Source organism: Hyla sarda, chromosome 8 (assembly GCF_029499605.1).
Source record: "Hyla sarda isolate aHylSar1 chromosome 8, aHylSar1.hap1, whole genome shotgun sequence".
NCBI classification, from domain to species: domain Eukaryota; kingdom Metazoa; phylum Chordata; class Amphibia; order Anura; family Hylidae; genus Hyla; species Hyla sarda.
The window spans coordinates 196,884,534-196,912,148 of NC_079196.1; the positions used below are offsets into that span (position 1 = coordinate 196,884,534).

The 27,615-nt window shown below is 41.4% G+C and overlaps 1 protein-coding gene and 1 non-coding gene across 10 annotated transcripts in view; both read right to left on the minus strand.

The window, feature by feature from the left end:
- The window catches only part of ELFN1 (extracellular leucine rich repeat and fibronectin type III domain containing 1), a 581,118-nt gene that overhangs the window by 42,422 nt on the left and 511,081 nt on the right, over positions 1-27,615 (minus strand). For 7 of the 9 annotated variants that reach the window (XM_056535651.1, XM_056535647.1, XM_056535649.1 and 4 more), the window contains one exon: positions 18,101-18,170. The exons of 1 other annotated variant lie outside the window; for it this stretch is intronic. The gene's annotated coding sequence lies outside the window, so the exon portion shown is untranslated. Of the gene's footprint in view, positions 1-5,290; positions 5,310-18,100; positions 18,171-27,615 lie in introns of those variants that run through there. One more of the 9 variants, XM_056535658.1, reaches the window with a different exon arrangement.
- Positions 17,775-17,969, minus strand: LOC130289956 (U2 spliceosomal RNA). Its single transcript, XR_008847483.1, has one exon. It is a non-coding gene; the product is annotated as a U2 spliceosomal RNA (small nuclear RNA).

A 27,615-nucleotide genomic window follows, 5' to 3' on the forward strand; every position in this document is an offset into this window, starting at 1 on the left:
AATAAAATACAATGAGTGGTATAGGCACACATGGATTGAACTATGAGGTGAGTAGATCATCATGCTGATGGGCCTGAAATCTTATAACACAGCAATAGGAGAACAGTGACATCATCAAAGGTCAATATAGAAAGCAAAATTACACCGAACATAACCCATTTTGACTTTTGGGTTGTCTTTTTCTGCCTCCTTAAACCATCTCTTAAAATAAGAAAATTGTATGTAAACTGTTAAGAAATACAGTATATGTAAATATTGCCAAATCTTCTGATCTTTTAGGATAGAACAGGATCATAACTGGTGAGACATCTTCCCCTGGAAGTATTGGTATTGGCACAAGCTGCTAGAGTTGGGCCCTGTTCACGCTTGCACTGTTGGGAACCCTGTGGCCAGTGGCACTACCTCTAGCACCTGGGGCAGGAGGGGTTCCATCAAGGATTCCAGGACTTTTACCAGCAAGAATAATGTGCCATCAAAATGTTGGAAATGCTCATAGAGCCTCAATGGACCCTATTTGGAGCTAGTGTACAGAGCCTTCATAGTTAAAGGGGTACTCCAGAGGAAATTTTTTTAAATCAACTGGTGCCAGAAAGTTAAAGGGTACTCTGCCCCTAGACATCTTATCCCCTATCCAAAGCATAGAGGACCCCCATCTGGGGACCCTCGTGATCTCAGCTGCAGCACCCCAGACATCTTCGCTCCGTGCCGGATAACTGGTGATGCGGGGCGGAGGCTCGTGACATCACGGCCATGCCCCCTCAATGCAAGTCTATGGGAGGAGGCGTGATGGCCGTCATGCCCCCTCCCATAGACTTGCATTGAGGGGGCGGGGAGTGACATCACACGGGGATGGAGTCGTGACATCACGATCTTCCGTTCCCGTGGTTGGGACCCAGACCCTCCAGCGCTTCCGGAGCAGTAACAGGTGGGTGCCGCATGCTATATTGCGGGGGTCCCCAGCGGCGGGACCCCCACGATCAGACATCTTATCCCCTATCCTTTGCATAGGGGATAAGATGTCTAGGGGGGGAGTACACCTTTAAGATTTTTAAATAGAAGTTATTTAAAAATCTTACAGTGAAAGAGAGTAGCGTGCACTCACCGCGGGTAAACAGCTGCAGGCCCGAGGTCCGGGAACACCGTGGCGAAGACGGAGACGGTAAGGGGCGCTCAGAGGCTACGCCGGCTGTTTCGGACGTAGGAACGTCCTTCTTCCGGCCGGAAGAAGGACGTTCCTACGTCCGAAACAGCTGGCGTAGCCTCTGAGCGCCCCTTACCGTCTCCGTCTTCGCCACGGTGTTCCCGGACCTCGGGCCTGCAGCTGTTTACCCGCGGTGAGTGCACGCTACTCTCTTTCACTGTATTGTTTGATACTTTATCTAGTGTGTGCACCCCGCAGGTGCTGCGTTGTTACTTATCGGGTCCGGAGGCTGCCTGTGTATACCAGTGGTATCGTATATCTGCATGCTTAAGCTGCACGGTGTGCTCTCTCCCTCTCTAGTGGCTTAATTTAAAAATCTGTTTAACTTTCTGGCACCGGTTGATTTTTACAAAATTAACCGGAGTACCCCTTTAAGTTTAATAATAATAGGAAAATTATCTATATGGGCAGGAGACCTGCATGGTGGCAAAAGGCAGGTGGGTGGGCACTGAATTTATTCTTTGCATCTGGAAAAAGAGACCCTAGTCTCATCCTTAGGGTACAACAAGTACCGGTTCCCAAAAAAACCTTCAGCTCTATACACAGCCGTGTGCTTTTACTATTTCAGATAATTGGTGCTATCTCCTTATGGGAAGAATAATGGCCCTTTTAAATAGAATGTATTACTTTTAATAAGTTACGACCATCATTCACTCGCTTATTGCTTATTTAATGTCTTGCAGGCAACAAGCTGCTTTAGCTGATGTCTGCAGGAAGACGCTTGCTTACAGCTGCAGATTCGGGCTGACGGGGATTAATTATATTATCACCTGGACTTAATATTGGGAGCAGCCATAAGAGGATCTATGGGTCTGTTATGTCTAGGTGGAACTATGCCGAATGTATCTAGAATTATACAGAGCCATAGATTTGATTGGGTTAACCTCTCTGAGTTCTACTGATCATATACAGAAGGGATGTCGGCATGTGCTGACATGGCAGATAACTATAATTATAACTATAATTATTCCTCCGACTAAGGGTGCAGTTAACGCACCTGAAACGCGTAACTATCATGTCTCCTGTCCTTGACTTTTAAATAATAAATCTACCTGTTGCACGAGATCTGCGCTAGACTATCCTGCATTTTTTTCCTATTGTTTATGTGCTGCCTTGCACAGAGTCCTGGTCGCGGACAAGAGGTGGGTGAGCTGAAGTATCCGCTTCTGTTTGCTGCTTTGAATCAAGGTGCAGTATTCTACTAGTGCAGTATATTCCTAGCAATATACAAGGCCATGTTACACAGCACGGCTGGGTACACAGGCACCCATGGCAAGCCTCGAGAGCTTCACAAGACCTCCAGCTGCCATGGAAAGCTGACCCGATGCCAGAAGTAAGTGGCGCTCTTCACATGCAGCGGTCATGATTTGACTGCGGCATGTGAAGGGTTAATGGAGTAGTTACAGCAGGAGCCCCGTTATCATTTGGAAGGCCAAGCTCTTGCAATCCCAAACAGGAAGAGCCATACAAGCTTATTCTAGCCTCACCATAAAAGACACAGAGGGCTAGAATAAGTACCCTAATCATTAAAGGGGTACTCCGGTGCTAAGACATCTTATCCCCTATACAAAGGGGACCTCGGTGATCTGGGGACCCCTGTGATCTTGCACGCAGCACCCTGTTACAATCAGTCCCCGAGCATGTTCGCTCCGTGTCTGATTACAGGCAATCACGGGGCCGGAGCATTGTGACTAGGCTTGCATTGAGGGGGTGGAGCATGACATCACACGGGGCGGATCCGTGATCGCCAGTAATCAGACCCGGAGCGAATATGCTCCGGGGACTGATTGTAATGCGGTGCTGTATGCAAGATCACGGGGGTCCCCAGATCACAGGGGTCCCCTTTGGATAGGGGATAAGATGTCTTAGGACCGGAGTACCCCTTTAAGAAGTTAATAAAGTTATCAGTTCAAAATTTTAGGTGTTAAAAACAATATTATATATTATGGTGAAACAAAGGGGTCCTGTCTTTTTATAACATTGAAAACTAGACATATATATATATATATATATATATATATATATATACATATGGTATTAATTTATTGGTAAGATCCATTGATCTTTCTTCCTGGCAGCATCTGACAGAATTATTCAGTTTCTGTCTTAAAAGGTAAATCTGCAGCTTTGCTTTTTTTTCTTACAAAAACCAGAAAAAGCCTAAGTCATCCTGTCACTTCCGATTTGTGTCTGATTCTGTTATCGGCTTTTTTCGTTGTCTATTACATAAAGCCTTGTAGCTGTACTGGTATGTGTTGTTCGCCAGCGACTGAGACAGCTGTGAACTGCAGGGTACTTATCTTGCACAGTTCAGAGCCCAAGATGGCCGCCGCCACGTCAGGATCCTGCTCCTGTGGGAATCATATGTCAGAAGGAATTTCCAGGTACTCACTGAGAAACATGAATGGTTTCAGGGAAAACTACCTGTCTGCCGATACCACAGCGGTTCTTAAAATTAATTTTCTTTTACATTTTTGTATTGCCTCCAAGTAACACATTCATGGCCGAGCGCAAAAAAAAAAAGAAACTGCAAAAATAATCTATAAAAGCCGATCCGGCACTAATTGGCCAAACAACAGAGGCCGTTCCGGTGGATGTGGGGGATGGGCTGCTTTGCTTCCGTTGCTTGCACTGTCCCTCTATGATATGTTTGTATGAAAATATTGTTTTTCATTTACATGGAATTGATTTCTCAATTATTTTACTGGAAAAGAGAAATATGAACGGTAAAGGATCAATAGGACTCAAACTTCACGCCATGCAGAACAATGAATCACACGGCTTCACTTATCTCGTCCAATTAGCCTGACGCCGTCCAGACCGCACTTTACATGTTCTTCATATGTAAGCCCCAGCATCAATAACATCCTGCATCGATTTCACTATGTAGGAAACTGTTGTTTCATATTATATATGAACAGCGGGAATTGTTCCCATTCTTTACAGATTGTACATTGAGAAATTCCTTTGAGCATCATATTTAATCTACACAAAAAGTTGAGTACTTTTGGGGATACATTGCCTTCATAATTTGGTAATGACTAAGACTGTATCATTCTCCAGAGCTGCACTCGCTATTCTCCCTGCTGCTTCTGAATTCAGTTGACAAGCTTAAAAAAATCAGCTTGTTTTACAAGCAAAATTAGCTTCAAGATGTAAAATGGGCCTATCAGCAGAAAAACATTCAAAGCCCAGGGGGCGTTCCACGACACAACAAGAGCCAAGGGGGCGTTCCACGACACAACAAGAGACCAGGGGGCGTTCCACGACACAACAAGAGCCCAGGGGGGCGTGCCATGAAACAATAAGAGCCCAGGGGGTGTTCCACAACACAACAAGAGCCTAGGGGGCGTTCCATGAAACAATAAGGGCCCAAGGGGTATTCCACGACACAAGAGCCTAGGGGGTGTTCCACGACACAACAAGAGCCTAGGGGGCGTACCATGAAACAATAAGAGCCCAGAGGGCGTTCCATAACACAACAAGAACCTAGGGAACATCCCATGAAACAATAAGAGCCCAGGGGGCGTTCCATAAACAATAAGAGCCCAGGGGGCATTCCATAACACAACAAGAGCCCAGTGGGTGTTCCCCAGCAAAGAAAGAGCCAAGGGGGTATTCCTTAGCACAGAAAGAGTAACAGCACAGGAAATGCTATACTGGAAAAGTTATACTCATTTTCCAACAATGGCTACCATGGTGTTTCTGGTTTGACTAAAGGGAGCTTCCAGGAATATACATTGATGGCCTATATCTAAAGACTCCAGAGGGTCAGACACCCACCAGTCTACAGAATTAAGGAGACTTTTTAGTGTTTCTCCATGAAGTCCCCATTTGGCCTCCTCCAATAAAACAACAATGGCCTACCTTAAAAGAAAAACTATGTGAACACAATAAGATACAGTTGGGCTTAACCAATACTATTGCCTAATTACAAACTCTAAATTCGTAGATTAGAACTTGACAAACTATATACAATGCCTATGAAATTAAACCCAATGACTACATGGTAACCTGCATTCCAAGGTGGCATCAAAGGCACAGAGTCGGCCCCAACCAGGTGAAGAAAAATCCGATGACAATATATACCTTATTGCCGGCCCCTCTCCTCAGACCGAATCCTCTGTCATTGTATTGTGATTGGATTAACACAAGTACATAATCCTGGTAAGATGACTTGGGGAGATGTGAGGGAATTGGCTGGCAGAGCTGAAGAAGCTTTCTAGTGAACAGTTAACCCCTTCGATAGTTGACATTAGAGACAAGAGAGAACAACATTTGACTTCTTTTGCCTTTCTATTGAAAATTTCGGTAAATCCATTCTTCAGTGCATCCTTAGGCTAAGTTTCCACTTGTTTTTTTTTCTGGCAGTTTTTGGAATACTGCCACTGCAGTTTTTGAGCCAAAGCCAGAAATGTACTCAAAAGGAATAGGACATATAAAGGAAGGACTTACACTTCTCCTCCCTTATGGATCCACTTCTGACTTTGGCTCAAAAACTGCAGTGGCCGTATTCCAAAAACTGCCAGAAAAAAACCAAGTGGAAGCTTAGCCTAAAGCCTAAAGTGAAACCTGACGAAAATATCTTTTCATCTATATTGACACATTTTTGTGGCTTTTACGTTTTCTTAGTAACTTTTAATTTGGGGCATCAACTAGATACACAATTGTAACTGTTCAATGACAACCTCAGTGTCACGCCTGGCAGCAATATGTGAAGCCCTGAACTGACTCAAGACTTCTGTCCCTGCCTTTTTGGGTACCCACCTTCTTAATAGAGTGGCCCCAACCAAGGTGCTGGTTCTTACGCTACTAAGATGAAGGGCGAAGTAAAAGTAACAAACACAGTATGGAAGTTAGGTAACAGGTCAGAGCACAAAAGGGTTAACCAACAACAGCACAGCAAAAAGACAGATAGAGAAATGCATAATTATAGCCAAACAAGTCAGTAACAGAGAGAGCATCTTAGTATAGATACAGTAAACCATACAGGCGTCAGAGAACGAGCCAAGATAATATATAGGCACACAAGATATAACAAGACCCGGAGCCAGGGACAAAACAGAATCATTTATCTCAGGCAAATGTCTAAAAGAAGAGTGCAGCTGAAATACACAAACTAAGAAGGGTGTGGCCCCCTGATTGGCTACTCGCCCACTCCCCCTGATTGGCCCGGGCATCATCACAGCAATGGGTGATGTCGTAGCTGAACCATAACAGCTGGACCTGCTGTCAAAGCACGAGAAAGACACACCTGTTACACTCAGCTCTGCTACATCTATACATAAGTGTGGTATCGGCAGATATCATGCACTTAAATATTAGTAATGTCCTTTTTTATCTTCTTAACCGATTAAAGGGGTACTCCGCTGCTCAGGGTTTGGAACAAACTGTCCCGAACGCTGGAGCCGGTGTCGGGAGCTCGTGACATCATAGCCCCGCTCCCTCAATGCAAGTCTATGGGAGGGTGGTGTCAACTGGAGTCAGCGCTGGGAGCTCATGACGTCATAGCCCGGCCCCCTCATGACACCACGCCCCACCCCCTCAATGCAAGTCTATGGGAGGGGGCGTGACGGCTGTCACGCCCCCTCCCATAGACTTGCATTGAGAGGGCGGGGTGTGACATAATGAGGGGGCGGGGTTTTGACATCACAAGCTCCCGCTGCCGACTCCAGCGTTCAGAACCGTTTGTTCCAAACGCTGAGCAGCGGAGTACCCCTTTAAGGATGCAGCCATTTTTCATTTTCCTTATTTTAGTTTTTTCTCTTCACCTTCTAAGAAACATTGCTTTTTTGCTTTTTTAATTTTTCATCCTCAGAGCCATAGGATATCTTATTGTTTTTTGTAGGTTTTACTTTTAAATGGCTTCCATGTAACATATTGCAAAACAAAAGCAAATTTTTGTGGGGTGCAATGGAAAAAAGTGTAAATAAATTCTACCATATATTAGGGTTTTGATTTTATGGTATTTACTCTGCTGTGACAATAATCTGTTGGCAGCACACTTACAGCGATATCAAATTTAGGACGTTTTATTGTTGTGTTTTACTATTTTGAAAAAAAAACCTGCAGTTTTTTCGGTCAAAAAAAGTAGATTAAAGGTATAAATAAAATTTGTAAAACATTTTTTTTTATCTTTTACTACGTTTAAAAACAAAACACTTGCTAAATATATATATATATATATATATATATATATATATATATATATATATATATATTTATTATTATTATTCATGTGAGAAGCCCTCACACTGCTCTGTAGATGGAAAAAAAAATAATAAAAAAAATTTTTTAGCACTATTTTTTAAAAGTAGTAAAACAACAAAAAAATATCTAAATTTGATGGGATATATTTTGAGTAATGACTTAAAAACTCAAAATAAGGTCTGGGGTGTAATACAGACCCAAGAATGAGGTTGTATTACACTAATACGACCTAAAGGGGTTATCGATTTCCATTCTTGAAGACATATTAAAAGGGTACACCGGAGGAAAAAATATAAATTCAGATCAACTGGAGCCAGAAAGTTTTACAAATTTGTAATCCTTCCAGTACTTATCAGCTTTTGTATGCTCCACAGGAAGTTGTGTAGTTCTTTCCAGTCTGACCACAGTGCTCTCTGCTGTCACCTCTGTCCGGGTCAGGAACTGTCCAGAGCAGGAGACGTTTGCTATAGGGATTTCTTCTAGTCTGGACATTTGCTGACACGGACAGAGGTATCAGCAGAGAGCACTGTGGTCAGACTGGAAAGAACTACACAACTTCCTGTGGAGCATACAGCAGCTGATAAGAACTGGAAGGATTAAGATGAAATAAAAGTAATTTACAAATATGTATAACTTTCTGGTGCCAGTTGAGTTGCAAAAAATTTTTCATTAGAATTTTTTTCCCTCCGGAGTACCCCTTTAATCTCACCATATTACTTTTGTAGATTATGGGAGATCTTTCTTATGCCATATCGGTGTTTCTGATGTATTTTTTGCCCTGCTAGTTCTTTTTTTCCTTCTAAGAATAAAAAATAAAAAACAAAAAACTATTCTGACCATAAAGGGTGTCTGGTAAGACGCGAGCCTTGCTGGGAAGCACAAGAGGTGTTACAATGAATAGAGTCCCATCAGATTCCCAGGACAAAGCAATGCTGCGGGCAACAAATAAAAGAACATGCTACACGTCCCTCCTGTTATGACACAGCTGAGAATTGTTGTAAAATGTTGTTTTTGATTGACAAAAAAAAAAAACTATTTTCAGTGACTTGGAATGATGAACCGCTACAAAAATGTCATGGCTCCTTCTGGAGGGGAGGCGAGGTGAACTGTAAACACGGTTTTGAAGTCAGAAAACAAAGAAACGCTTCAAGTCGCTTGTTGCGGTCCAATAAAGTTTTTCGAGTTCTTTGAATGCCGAAGAACAAAAAAACCTTGCGTGGCCCCATACCGTACCAAACTGTGATTGCATTTACCGAGCTCACAATGGGCTATTTTACTGCCCTTTGATACTTTATGTTGACTCGTAATACAAACAGACACGTATGTGTGAGTCACGTAAACAGGGACTGGAAGAGAGACTATCCTGACATAGTAGACCTCACTCTGTAAGGCCAAGTTCACATGTGCATCGTGCTCTGTTCAGAGGAGCTTTGTTCGATTTGTCTGTTAAAACTACAGGAGAAATTTGTATATACCGTATTTTTCGCCCTATAGGACGCACCGGCATATAAGACGCACCCAATTTTAAAGGTGCAAAATCTAGAAAAAAAAGATTCTGCACCCAACAATGATCTTCAACCTGCGGACCTCCAGATGTTGCAAAACTACAACTCCCAGCATGCCCGGACAGCCATTGGCTGTTGGCCAGTTGCAACATCTGGAGGTCCGCAGGTTGAAGACCACTGCATAGGAGGTAATACTCACTAGTCCCCGCCGCTCCGGACCATCACCGCTGCCCTGGATATCGCTCCATCGCTGTCGCCGCGTCCCCGTGGTGTCCCCGACGCTCCGGACGTCTTCTTCCCTGGGATCCACGTTCTCCGTCGCCGTCATCACGTCGCCGCCATCACGTCGCCGTCATCACGTCGCTACGCACGCCGCTCCTATTGGATGACGGGACAGCGTGCGCGATGACGTGTTGACGTCGAAGGAGAGCGCTGCCATGCAGGGGATCCCGGCACGGAGCAGACACCGAGGAGGCAGGTATGGGCCCTCCCGGTGTCCTGTAAGCTGTTCGGGACGCCGCGATTTCACTGCGGCGGTCCTGACTGAGCAGCCGGGTTACTGTCACTTTCGCTTCAGACGCGGCGGTCAGCTTTGATCACCTCGTCTGAATGGTTAATACAGGGCATCACCGCGATCGGTGATGTTTTGTATTAGCCGCAGGTCCCGGCCGTTGATCACCGCAGGGACCGACCCGATAGGTGTGTATTCGCCGTATAAGACGCACCAACTACCCCCCCCCCCCAATTTGGGGGAAGAAAAAGTGCGTCTTACACGGCGAAAAATACGGTACTGTATTTATCTATGGCCTTGTTCACACAGACTTTCTTTCACATGTTGGAATCCATATAAAAAACATGCAAAATCATAGATTTCACTTCCCATTGTTTTCAATATGGAACTGCCTTAGTTCACACCATGATAGGGGTCCAAAGACTAATAGGGTGCATTCACACTGAGGAATTCAAGAGGAATAATTTCGGCCAGTAAATTGTTGACTTCTGTCATTTTATCCATTGTGCAGAATTTGTGTGGAATTTGCGCGTTATTCATGCGGAGCTTGCGCATGATTTCCACACGGATATGAAGAGGAATGAAGGAGGAGGCTATTCAATTCTACTTTTCTGGATTCCGCACGAATTCCGCCTGAAGAATTAATATGTTCTAGCTTCAGGCGGAACAGAATTCAGCATACCTCAGTGTGAACAGAACAACAGAAAGTCTATTAATGTCAATTGAAAATGACTTGATGTATAAATTGGAGCAGAAAAAGCAATCGATATTACTCGAGTAAATTCCTCTTGAATTCCTCAGTGTGAACATACCCATATTCTATCTACTCACAATTTTGACAGAATTTTGGAATTCTATGATAGATCTTTGCCTATTATGGGATTTTTTGGGATTTACATTTATTAAGCATTTGTTACAGCGGGTGCTCCGGCCGGTCACACTGGCCGTGAGTGCTCTCTTCCTCTGACCTCCGGCAGGCCCGGGATTCGCCCGCGCCATCACTCACCTCCTTCTTCTTCTGTCTCCTCCGTGTTCTCACACTGCCAGCCTCCTAGGGCACGCGCGTGTCGCAACTCTGAGAATTAAAGGACCAGTGCTCCCTTAATTAGTGTTTGCACCTGTCTCTTCTCTATAAATATGTTTACCTCCCTCTACCTCTTGCCGGATCTTTGTGTGCCCAGTGCCCTAGTGAAAGCATTTATTGGGTCTTGCCTTACCGTGTTCCTGACCTACTGGCTCCTTGACCTGACCTTGCTCCTTTGCCGCCTGCCTAGTGACCTCTTGCTACGTCCCTGTTCTCGCTACCGTGCTGCCAACCCTGACCTTCTGCTATCATGACTACGAGTTGCATTATTCCTCCTGTACCACGTTTTCTCCTCAGCAGCATGTGTGGATGAGTTGTGTCAGGGGTAAGGAAGCTTTGCGGCAGGCTCTGGTGAAAACCAGCGGCACCTTAGACTCCACTCCCTGACACGGCCCAAGCCATCATTCACACAGGCTCAGCGGATATACTACCTCCTTGCCGCTAACAGTATTATAGTATCTCGACTGAAAAGAAGCTCTTAGCTATTTTAGAGCCAACAACATTTAGTGGCAAGCAGCGGGTCCGGCGTACAGAATGATTAATGAGCAACATTAACATAAGCTATCAATATCTTAAGGGAACTAGAAGATGACAACCTCGTAGCAGCAGTATCGAGCTTTGCAGACAATGAGCTCAAGAACAAAGAGGAAACTTTTTTCGGTGTTTTACGGAGCTTCACATGAATTGGACATACTTTTTAGCAATACAATGCAGCCTTCACACCTAAAAATTTTTATTGTTCCAATGTGTTCCTTTATAGTCAATAAGTGCGCAATCGATTTTGGTAAGTTTTTTGTGCTCAGTATTAATATATATATATATATATATATATTTTTTTTTTTTTCCATTTATTTATTTATTTTTTTGCATAAAATTCACAGCTGAACATAATGGTTAAAAATAGTGAAAACATAGCCTTAAGCCTTGTTCATATCAGTGTTAAAGCTACATTCTCTGAAGCCATTAAAATATTTGGGTGAGTAAAAAAGTTTGTGGATCGGTATTTTTCACTGCTCAAATTCTAAAAAAACAACGGACCCTGAATGGAAAACCAGTTGGACCCCATTCAAGTCAATAGAATCCAATGGGATTCATTGGTGTCGGTTGTGCAACAGATCGTCCAGCTCCGATTTTTCTACCAGGAACAGACTCTGTGACAGAGCTCTGATGCACAAGCAAACTTGTTTTTTTGTAAGAGACTATGTAACTTTATAATAGAGTCCAGTTGATCAAAGGAAGACTAGTGATAAAGGAAGTACTAAGTCTAAGCTGAGGATTGACCCTTGCACCACAACTTTTTTTATATACAACATCACCGATAGGATGATCAGATAGAAAAATGCTAAATTCAAGCTCTAAGGGAAACATATGTCAGTGATATAATCCACATACTGCATATGTCCATTCATTTAGATGGAACCAGTAAAATATATAGAGGAAGGGAGACCTATGGCAAAAAATTAAGCTGCTTCTAATCACCCATGAGAGGAGGCCCTGGTGTCCACATCCCTTTTTGATGACCTGATTTTAATCTTTGGCTTTGTATTTCTTCAATAATTCTTACTTCCCCTCAATAGGGATGGGACCAGCCAAGAACATGCCGACTCTGACTAGAAAATACCTCTACAGTACATTAAGCTGCTTCCAGCTGCTGCTTGACATTACCAGTCTCCTGATCACCATGATAGAAGTTCCTGGTGTCCACATTCCATTTTAATGACTCTATTTCTATCTTTGTACTTCTTCAATTATTCTTACTACTCCTTACAATGGGTATGAGACTAACCTGTGTCTACTCTGTATAAAAGTAGAAAAAGAGAAAGACCGAAGACCTTGTGCCTTACCCCAGATTACAGTGGAAGGGTGGGGGTTTTTCTCCCCCCCCCCTCTTCTAGCAGGAGGGAGGTGCAGGCTCCATAGAGTGGCCGCTCACCTTAAGCGTATAGGAAATATGCATATCACCCCGTATAGGGGTATAGGAGATGATTTTGGATCCTGTGCAACCCAAGGTCCAGGAGTACCAGCCGGTGTCCTGTGGACAACTGGGATACGAATGAAGAGAAAAAAAAAGCCTTTGCCAGCCGGCACTCAGAAGTCCATAGGAGGTATCACACTTGAGTCACGTAGATAAAGTATATGCAACTTTATTGATGTACAGCAATGACGCAATTTCGGTACTATGTCAATGTGAAGAAGGGGTAGTGTCTACAACGAAATGCATCATTGCTTTAAATCAATAAAGTTGCCTATACTTTATCTACGTGACTCGAGTGTGATACCTCCTATGAATTTCTGAGCGCCTGCTGGCAAAGGTTTTTTTTTCTCATCATTCGTCTCCCTGTTTCTACTCTGACCATGGAATTGCTATATGGTACATTAAAACTAAATGGAAGAGCGCTCCATAGCATAATATCACCAGCAAATAATCCACAAGGTAAGTGATATGGGCTCTTATCACAGGTGGTTGTGTGGACTCAGCGTGAGTGAGAACAAGGTCCCATCTGCAGCTTTCCTGACAAAATGAACAATTCAATGAAGCGACTTCATGGGGTACGGCAGGATCAAAGCAGCGCTGACCAGGACGGACACGGGAGATGGAGTAAGGAACGGTTTATTGAAGTAAAATGTGACGCGTTTCACCGTGCAATCGCGGTGAAACGCGTCACATTTTGCTTCAATAAACTGTTCCTTACTCCATCTCTCGTGTCTGTCCTGGTCAGCGCCGCTTTGATCCTGCCGTACCCCACGAAGTAACTACATTGAATTCTACGGTACATTATGCTGCTTTCAGCTGCCGCTTGACACAACCAATCTCCTGATCATCCATGATAGGAGGTCCGGGTGTCCACATCCCATTTTGATGACTCAGTTTTGGTCTTTAACTTTGTACTGCTTCAATAATTCTTACAATGGGGATGAGACTAACCTAGAAAAGTACCATTCTGACCAAGGAATGCCTCTACAGTACATACGCTCTTGTGTGACACACATAAAATAGAAATTGGTTCTTGGTAACATGACACATGGCTTGATGCCTTCTTGGAGGCCACTGCAGTAGATGATAACAATACTAAGGTTTTTTTTATTTTTTATGGATGTGTCACTAAAATCCAGGGCTGAATTATTCTAGGGAAAGTATAAGGGGCTCGTGTCCCAGAGGCTTCAACACTTTTTAGGTCTGTTCCTGGCCTACAAAAAGAGATCATGCAAACCCAATAGCAGGCCTTTGTACTAATGTCCTACTGAGATGGGTACAGCATAGCCCTTCAAGGAAAAAATACACTGGTGACAATATAAATATATATATATACAGTACAGACTAAAAGTTTGGACACACCTTCTCATTCAGAGTTTTCTTTATTTTCATGACTATGAAAATTGTAGATTCCCACTGAAGGCATCAAAACTATGAATTAACACATGTGGAATTATATACATAACAAAAAAGTGTGAAACAACTGAAAATATGTCATATTCTAGGTTCTAGCCACCTTTTGCTTTGATTACTGCTTTGCACACTCTTGGCATTCTCTTGTTGAGATTCAAGAGGTAGTCACCTGAAATGGTTTTCACTTCACAGGTGTGCTGGTGTGGAGGAGGAGTAGATGTGATGGTGTGGGGGTGCTTTGCTGGAGACACTGTTGGGGATATATTCAAAATTGAAGGCATACTGAACCAGCATGGCTACCACAGCATCTTGCAGCCGCATGCTATTCCATCCGGTTTGAGTTTAGTTGGACCATCATTTATTTTTCAACAGGACAATGACCCCAAACACACCTCCAGGCTGTGTAAGGGCTATTTGACCAAGAAGGAGAGTGATGGGGTGCTGCGCCAGATGACCTGGCCTCCACAGTCACCGGACCTGTACCCAATCAAGATGGTTTGGGGTGAGCTGGACCGCAGAGTGAAGGCAAAAAGGGCCAACAAATGCTAAGCATCTCTGGGAACTCCTTCAAGACTGTTGGAAGACCATTTCAGGTGACTACCTCTTGAAGCTCATCAAGAGAATGCCAAGAGTGTGCAAAGCAGTAATCAAAGCAAAAGGTGGCTAGAACCTAGAATATGACATATTTTCACACTTTTTTGTTATGTATATAATTCCACGTGTTAATTTATAGTTTTGATGCCTTCAGTGTGAATCTACAATTTTCATAGTCATGAAAATAAAGAAAACTTTTGGTCTGTACTGTATATCTATATATATCTATATCTATTTATATATATTATTATTATATACCGGTATATATATATATATATTTTTTTTTGCAGAATACAATACAGATCACAAAGTCCATCCTATACCTAGTGTAATTTGTAATGTGGAGATGATAAAAAAAAATTACTGATTAAAACTCATCCTAAATTGACCAGGAAAACAGCTGACTGTCCAGACTGATGGTGATTGATGAATATCCCTAAGTATAATGTCCTTGCTGGTGATTTACCAGCACTCTTAACAGTAATTTAAAGATATTACTATTAGGCACTTTAAACTGTCTTAGCATCAAGCCTTGGGAAGCCACTGACCCTCAATCCTCCGGAGAAGATTGTCCACACTTTAACATCATTTTATATTCCGAGTCTTTACATCGAGTGGAATTCAGGTCTATAGGAAACCTTGATAACATATTATAAACTTTACAATCTTTATTAGTGAACTTTTGATGAGCAAAATGTATTTTAAGGTAAATCTCTATCTTTTATCAATATGTTGTCTGTAGGTCCAAAGTTTTGTGCTGATGAATTTCTTTATATAGAACAGAGCTCTGTGTTTCTAATTATCAGTTCCAAAATCACTGTAGATGTGAATTGAAAAGTAAAATGTTAATTACTTGCATCTGCCACTAGAGGGAACATGTCATTTCACTGCATACCATTTTATAATGAAGTTCAATATGTAAATAGTATGCACTTAGCTCTGAAGCTCCATCTAGAGGTGGTAGAGGGTAGTTATAAATCTAAGGGGGACATATACAAAAACTTGCTTCGTTTTACTAAGACTAGACCATTGTTTCCCAACCAGTGTGTCTCCAGCTGTTGCAAAACTACAACTCCCAAAATGCCTGGATAGCTCAATTGCAAAGATATTACCATCCCTGAAAATCAGGGGTGCAGGGGTATAGCTATTTGGGTACTATAGGGAGCAATTACACTTGGGTTCTAGTGCCTGAGGGAGTCCAAAGCACCATTTGGCACACAGGAAAAGAATATACAGTGAAACCACCTGTTTGGGAAGACCAAATCCCTATCCAGACTAGATTTTGGGTGATGGATTTTTCAATCCACCATACATTATGTGTAATAGCCATATTCATTGAGAAAAACACCCTATAGAAAATGTTCAATGCCATTTTGAGTGTTCTTCTCAAAGAGGTTTTCTTGTTACCAATTTTTTTTATTGGGACCTAAAGGGGTACTCCCCTCCCCTGGAAAACATTTTTTTTAAATCAACTGGTGCCAGAAAGTTAAACAGATTTGTAAATGGTATCTATTTAAACATCTTAATCCTTCCACTACTTATCAGCTGCTCTATGCTCCACAGGAAGTTCTTTTCTTTTTGAATTTCCTTTCTGTCTGACCACAGTGCTCTCTGCTGACACCTCTGTCCCTTTTAGAAACTGTCCAGAGCAGTTGCTATGAGGATTTGCTCCTACTCTGGACAGTTCCTAAAATGGACAGAGGTGTCAGCAGAGAGCACTGTGGTCAGACAGAAAGGAAGCCTGTGGAGCATACAGCAGTTGATAAGTACTGGAAGGATTAAGATTTTTAAATAGAAGTTATTTATAAATCTGAAACTTTCTGGCACCAATTGATTTAAAAAAAATATGTTTTCTACCGATGTACCCCTTTAAACCCTTAATGACGCCTCTGCAGGTCCTGGGTATTTGTTTCACAATGCATCTTTAGTTGACGACAAGAAGCTGTAATTCCCTGTATGTAATACCTAGTCTGCCAGAGTATGGTAGGACAGACTTGCTTAAACTTCTCAGTTCTAATATGATGTATGATGTCCCAAACCCGCAAACCAAAAACTTAAAATTCCTATCTCATTTGGACAAGAGCAACAGTATTAATATTGGCTCAGCCACCTTCCCCTCTGTTCCCCTCGGAGATGTCACCGCTGCTAAATTGCTTCTATTAGATGTGTTTGCTGGAGAAATCTCTGTAAACATGGTTAATCCATTTAAAAACTAACTCAGACTGAAAGCCCGTCTTTGGGGCAGATATTTCTTTCTTCTCGTGTGTGGAATAGTATGGGTGTAGTTGAGCTGATAAGACCTGATTGATGCCGCTGACCTTTCAACGCTTAACATCGGCAGGAAAAAAAAAAGTTGGAAATGGCTGAAAATTCCATGTAATGTCTCTATTCATCCTAATGATAAACAACTGTGTGCAGCCGGGGACTATCGGAAACACATGGAAGCAAGGCAGACTACTTTAATGTAAATATATACAAGGAACTATATCATAGGGTTTTTCAGTCTAATCATTCATTACCAATAGTCCTTCAGATCCTAATGAGGTGTTCAATTAATATTTGCGCCTAGTATTCGACTCAATAGAAAGCAGTTAACAAGTTCTTTGGTCTTGGATGACGTCCTTTCTTATATACAGCCAAGACAAGCAGGCTAGATATGGCAACCTGAAAAGTTTTTAATATACGGCCAGCAATATCAAAGTTTATGGCAGAGGAGTTATCTAAGGACAACAGTTTCTGTAGATATCATTATACACCAAGAAGAGGACATCAAGGGTAAAAGTATAGAGAGGTATCAGTTAAAGGGGTGCTCTGCTGCCCCAGGGTTTGGAACATTTTGTTCCGAATGCTTGGCGCAGGCAGCGGGGGTCAAAATGTCATGGCCATGCCCTCTCAATGTAAGTCTATGGGATTAGCCAAGGTACCCGGGGCTTTTGCAGGGAGATGCAGAACCTAATGGCCACACACAACTCCCCTAGACCGCCAAGAGGGACACCCAGAGGGGCTACCGCATCCTAATCTTGTGGAGACACAACACGCAAAAAGTGCCCAAAAAAAAAAAAATTATGAATATGCGAAGATGTACTGCCCGGATCTATAAATATTTCTCTGATCCTAGCCAAAAGACCAGAAATCAAGAGGTGAGTGCCACAAGGTGAAGAGATCATGGTGCCAGTGCTTCCACTCAGTGAGCCAATACTCCCAGTGAGTTTCAACACCTGGGGGTCACTGCACCCCAAGGCACTAAAGTACCTTGGCTCTAGACCCTCTCAGCCTCATGGCGAGACCGGGAGGAAACAGGTCACATCAGGGCAGCCGTCAAGCTATTACTCAGAACCAGCCCCGGAAAACCTGTTCCCTCCATGCAGCACCCCTCCCCACCAGTACCACATCAGTGCTGCCAAATTCAACACAGAAACGAACACTGATAAGAACAGATACTATACTTGATCTTAGCCAAAAGGCCGAGAAGCGATTCATGAAATATTGATACACGAGGACCATGGTCCGTGCATAATTTTTTTTTTAGATATGGAAGTATAAGAGGTGCTGGCGGAGCAACTACCTGCAGTACCATACTGAGTATAAAACAATACTGAATACTTACAACTGGGCTACCGGGATCCGATTTCTTAATTCTCTGGTTGCTCTGGTTGCAGCTTCTTCAATCTTCAGAGCTAGAAAGAAAATGAAGCTATGTTATTCAAGCTTTTATTTAAACATAAACTCATCACCGGACAAAGCCGACGTGTTTCGGACCTATAGATCTTATTCATGACTGAAAACAAACAACATGAACATTCATTACAGAAATTCTGGGGAATATAAATATTGGTATGTTTATACATTTAAACCAGTGTTTCCCATCCAGGGTGCCTCCAGCTATTGCAAAACAACAACTCCCAGCATGCCCGGACAGCCGTTGGCTGTCCGGGCATGCTGGGAGTTGTCGTTTTGCCAATTATGAAAGCAGAAAGAGGAGATTCTTTGTAAGCCAGCTATAACTTGCTATGAATAAAGTCTACTGACCAGGTACACGGCTGATCTGTAAGTACCGTAACATGTACCATGGAGTCACCGCATGGTCCCCCCTATTTACCCATCACAATGCTCGCTATAAGTAATCACCCGTCTACTTAAATTACATTGGGAGCTTTTCTAGCTGTCCGAATTGCTTTATTCTGTCTTATTAACTCCATCTTGTATTTATGTTAATGAAATAAAGGGATATGAGGTTTCCAGCCGTTCTTATGAAAGCGATTTGCATAATGGAAGCGCCGTAGCCTTTGAAATAAAATATCCTGCAATATTGGTTTTTCTTTTCATTCCTGCTTCCCTTTTCATATCCTCATCTGGAGGGTGGGGAATTTTCTATTTTTTTTGCTGATCGGATACAGTTACTTGAAGAACAAGTTTTCCATGGAACTGAATGGGTCTAAGGCCTCGTCCACATTGCCTCCGGGCTTCGCTATATGGAGCTCTGTCGGCAATTTCGCCAAAACGACGGGAGTTTAGCGGAGAATAAAAATAGTGCATGCATTATTTTTTTTTCTCTGGTAAACTACAAGACCCCAATTTAAATGGGTCCATTTTGGGGGCCATTAGGAGCAAAAAATTGCCTAACGGACCCAGAGCAGGACGGAGCATTATGGCAATGTGAACATTGCCTGAAAGGGGTGCTCCGCTGGAAAACATTTTTCTTTTTTTTTTCAACTGGTGCCAAAAAGTTAAACAGATTTGTAAATGACTTTTATTTAAAAATCTTAATCCTTCCAGTACTTATCAGCTGTAGATCTCTATATAAAAGTCTCTCAATATTACAGCTACACTCACTGGCACTTTATTAGGCCCACCTTGTTAGTACCAGGTTGGACTTCCTTTTGTTTTCATTCTTCATGGTATACTGTCTACAAGGTGCTGTGGTCATACAGGGATGAACATGGTCAGTAATAATACTGAGGTATATATTGATCAGTAATCAAAATGATAAGGGTCATCCCTGTCAGTACTATTGATCTATGCAAAAGTAATTCAAATGTCAGTGCCTGTTTAAGCCTCCTTGTTTACCGATGGTTTGGTTGACCTCTTGTAAAAAGGATCTGTTGACTCTACCTGATGTACACGTGCACTTATTCATGGACGTATTATTTTTCTTTCTATTTCTTTATTACTTTAGCCAATAAGAGTTTTTGGAATATATAAAAAATGTGTCCATCAGTAAGCCCTATATTTACTGTAGCTTTTCTAGCCCATTCAAGTGGCTGATATCAAGAGTATTTCCTCAGTTTGCCTATTGTTTCCCAAAAGTTCCCGCCTATTGAGACTGTTATGGTGTGAAAACATTAACTGCTGTTTATACAGCATGGTGCTAGTTTGTAAAGAAATTCCCTGTTTTCATTAGTTAGATTACAGCCCGAAAGGTTACGCACACAAGGAGATCTAAGAGAAGAACAACACTTGCTTTATCTCGGCATCCCAAGGCATTCTATACCCGAAATGATTATTTTTAAAGAGCCCCTTTGTGTACGATTGGCTGGAGATACGGTAAATAATGTATTCCCCATACGACAGAACGAACGGGCACATTTAACACCAGGGAGACAGCAAATGTGTTTTCTTTTTTTATTAATCTTTTAACTATATTTTTAGTTTTTTGTTTCTACTTTTACAGAATATAAATATTTGCCGTCTCCTCCGAGTACAAAGCTGTTTTTTTTTTCAGAATCCCCACATTTCATAAAGTTGGAATTCTCGGTTTGTTGTATTATAGAAGCTAATAAAATGAAAATTTAATAATGAAAATATGCAGACAGATCTTGCTGTGGTTTGTTTTTTGAATAATTTACTTCCATTTTAAGAAAACATGGGAAGCTAAGAAACTCGGCATATAGTCTTTCTACAAGTTAATACCATGCATTAGTAGTATATTCTATAACCAGTGGAGGAAACCATTATGCAAGCCAAGTCAATATCTAGACGAAAAACAAATGAGAGACATAAAAGCTGGTGTTGTGACTAAGGCCTTGGGAGCTTAAAGGGGTACTCCGGTGGAAATTATTATTATTATATTTTTTTTTAATCAACTGGTGGTGCCAGAAAGTTCCTTTCAGTACTTATTAGCTGTAGTGTTGAGCGGCATAGGCCATATTCGAATTCGCGAATATTCGCGAATATATGGACGAATATTCGTCATATATTCGCGAATATTCGCATATTCGTTATATTCTCGTTTTATTTTCGCATATGCAAAAATTTGTGTATGTGAAAATTAACATATGTGAAAATTAGCATATACAAAATTAACATACGCGTAAATTCGCATATGCGAAAAGTAGCATATGCTAATTTTCGCATATGCGAATTTCTGCACGCCAGTCTCACACAGTAGTATTAGAGCCTTCTTTACACCACACAAGCTGGAAGAAGAGAGGGATGATCACTGTGATGTGTACTGTGAAGAAAAAAAGAAAAAAAAAAAAAAAAAACGAATATTTGTAATTACGAATATATAGCGCTATATTCGCGAAATTCGCGAATTCGCGAATATGCGATATTCGCGAATAATATTCGAATTGTGAATATTCGCGAGCAACACTAATTAGCTGCTGAATACTACAGAGGAAATTATTTTCTTTTTGGAACACAGTGCTCTCTGCTGACATCTCTGTCCATTTTAGGAACTGTCCAGAGCTGTCCAGAGTAGGAGAAAATCCCCATAGCAAACATATGCTGCATATGTTTGCTATGGGGATTTTCTCCTACTCTGGACAGTTCTTCAAATGGACAGAGATGTCAGCAGAGAGCTCTGTGTTCCAAAAAGAAAATAATTTCCTCTGCAGTATTCAGCAGCTAATAAGTACTGGAAGGATTAAGATTTTGTAATAGCAGTAATTTACAAATATGTTTAACTTTCTGGCACCAGTTGATTTAAAAAAAGAAAAGTTTTCCACCGGAGTACCCCTTTAACAAAAATGTGCATGGTTATGGAACAGCTTACAGCTAATGCAACTGCACCATTTCCACAGTACTTATTTTTGGCATTTGTTTTACCTATTTACCTCTCTGCGAGCTGTGGCAAACATGGCAAAAAATCGCACAACACTATGCAGGGAATTTTTATTTATTTATTTTTATTTATTTCTGCCAAAAGAAAAGTGAAAACACAGGCTAAACATATAAAATAACTGTCTCTCCCAATCCCCCCCTAATATGCACATGACATGCACATTCAGTTTTAGCCACGTATGCACATCTACTCAATATAGATGGAGGTACAACTATGCCAAATGTATTGGACAGTTTACATCCAACATCCTTATCTCCCCTGACATCTGTCATTAGGGAATCGGTAGGCCCTCATACACATTAGGCAGGTTAGGTTAGTGCTCCAACTAGGGATGCTATGCAAAAAAAAAAAAAAAATTCATAAATGTGTATTCTGGATAAAACTCTCCTCATGCTTTAGGGTGGTTCATGGATTTCGGGCTCTAGTCCCTCGGGAGGTGGTACTTCCTGTGCTTAGTTGCCCTGCTGATTAATATGTTTTGCATGACCCGCCCATGAGGAGCTAGGGAAATAAAGAACTGTTTTGAGTGTATTTCTGGAATGCAAAATAAGTTGTCTAATAGTCTTCAGTGTAGAATCTCTGGCTCATGCCATATACTAGCGGCACATGATCTGACTGTAATAGTTACATCAACATTACAATGTTTGCAAATATAATAGATAATAAACAAATAAATTGTATAATCTCTCATAAAAATCAGGGCCGATTCCAGTGAGGAGAAAGAATAGTTTTATAAAGAAATAAAGTCTATTCAAGAACTGTGTTAGCACGGAGGATTCCTCATTGTACAGACTACAATAACATGACATTCAGTCTGCCATAGAAATCCAGCTAATACAATCTATATTATTTTTAGTCATTTTACCAGAAAAGCCACTTTGTTTCCTAGGAAATAGCCCAATAAATGATATGAGTGGGATGACTATGTGGGAGGCGCAGCGATCAGGGTATATCCTTCAATGGGTCTATGACAGCAGCACAAGAAGACAGAAAACAATACCGCATACACCAGCTCGGGCTGAATTTTAATTCCGCCAATGGTAGAATAAAGTCTCTGATACAGAGCTGAGCGGGGATATTGTGCGCACACACAATACACAATGCTGGCCAACTGTGTATACAGCACAATTGACATTAAGCATATTGAGCAATGATAGTATTATCGGGGATTATTATCGGGGATGTGGATAGGAAGGCAGAGACTAGACTTGTTACACTCTTTTATTTCCTCTTGCAAATGTAATAGCTTACGGTGAACTGCGAATGTTTTCTTTGTAGCTGGCGCCAAATACAGGAGCTGTGTATTCGTCATAATGGGCGAAGCAATTCATCGAATGACTAACTTGCCAAATTTAATTCATCTGCCTTCTGGGAAATGGCCTTTCTCTGTTATAATGATGTCTGCTTTGCCTCTTCTATTGACAGAAGTTTTTTTTTTTCTTTTGTACTATCTTCCAGATCAGCTGCCTTCGTGTTGGAAGAACTCAATCCAGCTGACCGACAAGATGGCCTACCTACTGAATATGTGTGATATGGTTTGAAAGATGAAGGTGCCATAGTACCTGGCTCATCATGACTGCTCCTAGAGCAAATACTTCAGTGTCTAATCCCTTTAGCATAATTCCCAGACAAGGTTTAGTGCCATGTTGGTGGTGCTTCACCAAACACCCAATACACCTGGTCCTGCCAGCCCCCTAGCAACATCTTTTTTACAACCACCATTGGTAGCCAGAATTCTGCCCGTTCCTCATTTTCTTCATCCTAAAAGACATATAAATTTACATTGTCATTGACAGAGATGAGTGAATCTCCTGAGATTTGGTTTGGGTCCAATTTGGCAAATCTGATTTGTTTCATCTTCAGATCCCAATTAAGAATGCCCAAATTGCCCTGAGATTGCCCACATGAAGTATGTACAGGAGCGGGGACTCTTGTCATAGGCAGAAGTCCCTGTTCCTGCACAGTAACCTCTGGGCAGATAAGTGAACTGAAGCAGGGCTCACCTAAAATGAATCACAAAAGGTTTGGATTGTGGCATATGCTATTTTTTGGTGAAATTTAAACTGAATCTGAATATTCAAATATTCAAACAAGAGGAATGAGGACCCTACTTGTTAGGACTTACTATCTAGGGAGGGCAAAGCCAAACACCCCATTAACCCAATTTTTTAAAATACCCCCTTAATAAAAATTGTCAATGGAGCATTGTATAAAATATTTTACAAGATATAAGCAGCTTTCTTATTGATCACACCATTTATCAATGGCAAGAGCCCAATATTGCAAAGACCCCTACAGATCAATGCATTGGATGATAAAACTCTCCTTGCACATGAGCTTTAATAAGCTTTACATTTACTGTTCTTGATATCGTTTGACTATACTGTACCAGCAATGCTTTACTGTGAGGTGAAGGGTTAATAGATTCTGTGACCGGTTATAGTGTTTATTAAGAGTGATTCCAAAGCTTCCAAACCTTTTTATAGTCTGGCAATGAACCTTCTGGCCCTGAACAGGGGATATGAGCACAGTCATAGCTAGGCTTTTCTACCTCTGGACAAAAATCCAGTTTGCCTCCCAAACTATTAAGCTAAATATCCCACCCCCTGACCTGCAGCACAGTGCCTTGTCAACACCCCCTATCTCTAGTTACACCCTAGATTGGGGTGGTCATTTGTTAGCATTTTAGCAACTCTCTGGCGGTGTTACATTAGGATGTTACTGCACTGTTATTAGGGCACTGTGTGGTGTTTCATATTCAGTAGTGCCCAAATATTACACCATAAGACGCAACATGTTATTCAGGTGCTATTGATTGCCATTTTTTAGGCACTATAAGATATACACCATAAGGGGAGGGGCAATGGTGTTTGGGTAATATTATTTGGGCACTATATGATAGAACATAATGTTGTCTGGGTACCGTATGATTATATTATTTGGGCACTATATGGTACACCATAATGTTGTCTGGGTACCATATCATTATCTTATTTGGGCACTATATGGTACACCATAATGTTGTCTGGGTACCATATCATTATCTTATTTGGGCACTATATGGTACACCATAATGTTGTCTGGGTACTGCATGTTCCTTGGTTACTGTATGATTATCCTATTTGGGCACTATATGGTACACCATAATGTTGTTTGGGTACTGTATTGTTATATTATTTGGGCACTACCATAATGTTGTTTGGGTACCGTATCATTATCTTATTTTGGCACTATATGGTACACCATAATGTTGTCTGGGTACTGCATGTTCCTTGGGTACTGTATTACTATATTATTTGGGCACTATATGGTACACCATAATGTTGTCTGGGTACCGTATGATTAGATTATTTGAGCACTATATGGTACACCATAATGTTCTATGGGTACCGTATGATTATATTATTTGGGCACTGTATGGTACACCATAATGTTGTCTGGGTACCGTATGATTATATTATTTGGGCACTGTATGGTACACCATAATGTTGTCTGGGTACCGTATGATTGTATTATTTGGGCACTATATGGTACACCATAATGTTGTCTGGGTACCATATCATTATCTTATTTGGGCACTATATGGTACACCATAATGTTGTCTGGGTACCATATCATTATCTTATTTGGGCACTATATGGTACACCATAATGTTGTCTGGGTACTGCATGTTCCTTGGTTACTGTATGATTATCCTATTTGGGCACTATATGGTACACCATAATGTTGTTTGGGTACTGTATTGTTATATTATTTGGGCACTACCATAATGTTGTTTGGGTACCGTATCATTATCTTATTTTGGCACTATATGGTACACCATAATGTTCTCTGGGTACTGCATGTTCCTTGGGTACTGTATTACTATATTATTTGGGCACTATATGGTACACCATAATGTTGTCTGGGTACCGTATGATTAGATTATTTGGGCACTATATGGTACACCATAATGTTCTATGGGTACCGTATGATTATATTATTTGGGCACTGTATGGTACACCATAATGTTGTCTGGGTACCGTATGATTATATTATTTGGGCACTGTATGGTACACCATAATGTTGTCTGGGTACCGTATGATTATATTATTTGGGCACTATATGGTACACCATAATGTTGTCTGGGTACTGTATTATTATATTATTTGGGCACTATATAGTACACCATAATGTTGTCTGGGTACCGTATGATTAGATTATTTGGGCACTGTATGGTACACCATAATGTTGTCTGGGTACCGTATGATTATCTTATTTGGGCACTATATGGTACACCATAATGTTGTCTTGGTACCGTATTATTATATTATTTGGGCACTGTATGGTACGCCATAATGTTGTTTGGGTACCGTATGATTATATTATTTGGGCACTATATGGTACACCATAATGTTCTTTGGGTACCGTATGATTATATTATTTGGGCACTATATGGTACACCATAATGTTGTCTGGGTACCATATGATTATATTATTTGGGCACTGTATGGTACACCATAATGTTGTCTGGGTACCGTATGATTATATTATTTGGGCACTGTATGGTACACCATAATGTTGTCTGGGTACCGTATGATTATATTATTTGGGCACTGTATGGTACACCATAATGTTGTCTGGGTACCGTATGATTATATTATTTGGGCACTGTATGGTACACCATAATGTTGTCTGGGTACTGTATTATTATATTATTTGGGCACTATATGGTACACCATAATGTTGTCTGGGTACCGTATGATTATATTATTTGGGCACTATATGGTACACCATAATGTTGTCTGGGTACCGTATGATTATATTATTTGGGCACTGTATGGTACACCACAATGTCGTTTGGGTACTGCATGTTCCTTGGGTATTGTATGATTATATTATTTGGGCACTATATGGTACACCATAATGTTGTCTGGGTACCGTATGATTATATTATTTGGGCACTGTATGGTACACCATAATGTTGTTTGGGTACCGTATGATTATATTATTTGGGCACTGTATGGTACACCACAATGTTGTTTGGGTACTGCATGTTCCTTGGGTATTGTATGATTATATTATTTGGGCTTTATATGATCGATCATATGCAGGACGGACCTCACCAGAGGGTACTACACATGGCATTAACCTTGCCCTATATTGAAACACCAGAGGTGTCCACCCCTTCATCCATCTCCTTTATTGGGTAACATGTATATGACTGCTCTGTTCAGTATTCGGCCTAAATAATCCACAAGGTCTTACACAGCTCCCGCACCCCCCCCCCTTAATAACTACCCCCGGCACCATCTAAATCATGGTCAATTTGGTTGCTGTGTCGTACAGACTATAGCAGTAGGGATAATAATAGATTGATTAAGAAGCCATCCTCTTTCTCCCCGGGAGGGCAGAGTTTTTCCACGAGCACCAGATCTATTCCTTAGCAGTATTTTCGGGCAGCCTGCTGACTTGGTCAGATTTCTCCTCATTTTTCCTCTCCAGCCGCAGTCTGAGCTTCAGTCTCCATTTTCCCCCCTTGCTGCGGAGCAGAGGCCTCGCCTGCTGTGCATGTCACGGACGTGAGGAGAAACGTTTGGCTTTATTTGCTTTTAGATGTGCGTTCTGCAACTTAATGAGCCACAAGCGTCCGTGTGTTGCAGTATGTAACGCAGCTGTCTCCAATGCAGAACCTCCTATTATATCACCATAATCATGACAGCCTCCATGATAACCATTCCATGCTATTGAGCCTTCAAGTGTATGCAAACGTTGTTTCACGCTATTCTTCAGGCTCGCTGCTTCTTCCCAGACAAGTGATAACGATTTATATTTGTAAATAGAGAACATTCATTTTCCTATTCAACCCAGTGAGATTTTTTTTTTTTTTCTTTTCACAAACTTTCAAGGACAAGCATAGTCACAAAGCATATTGGATGTTTCAGTGTGTTATAGAAATATTACCTAAAGAGTACTTGTCACAAAATAAAACTTTTAATATAGTTTTCCTTGTGTAATTAGCAGACACTTTCCCATTCACTTTCTTTTAAAATTAGCAACATAAAGCTGTTTAAAAT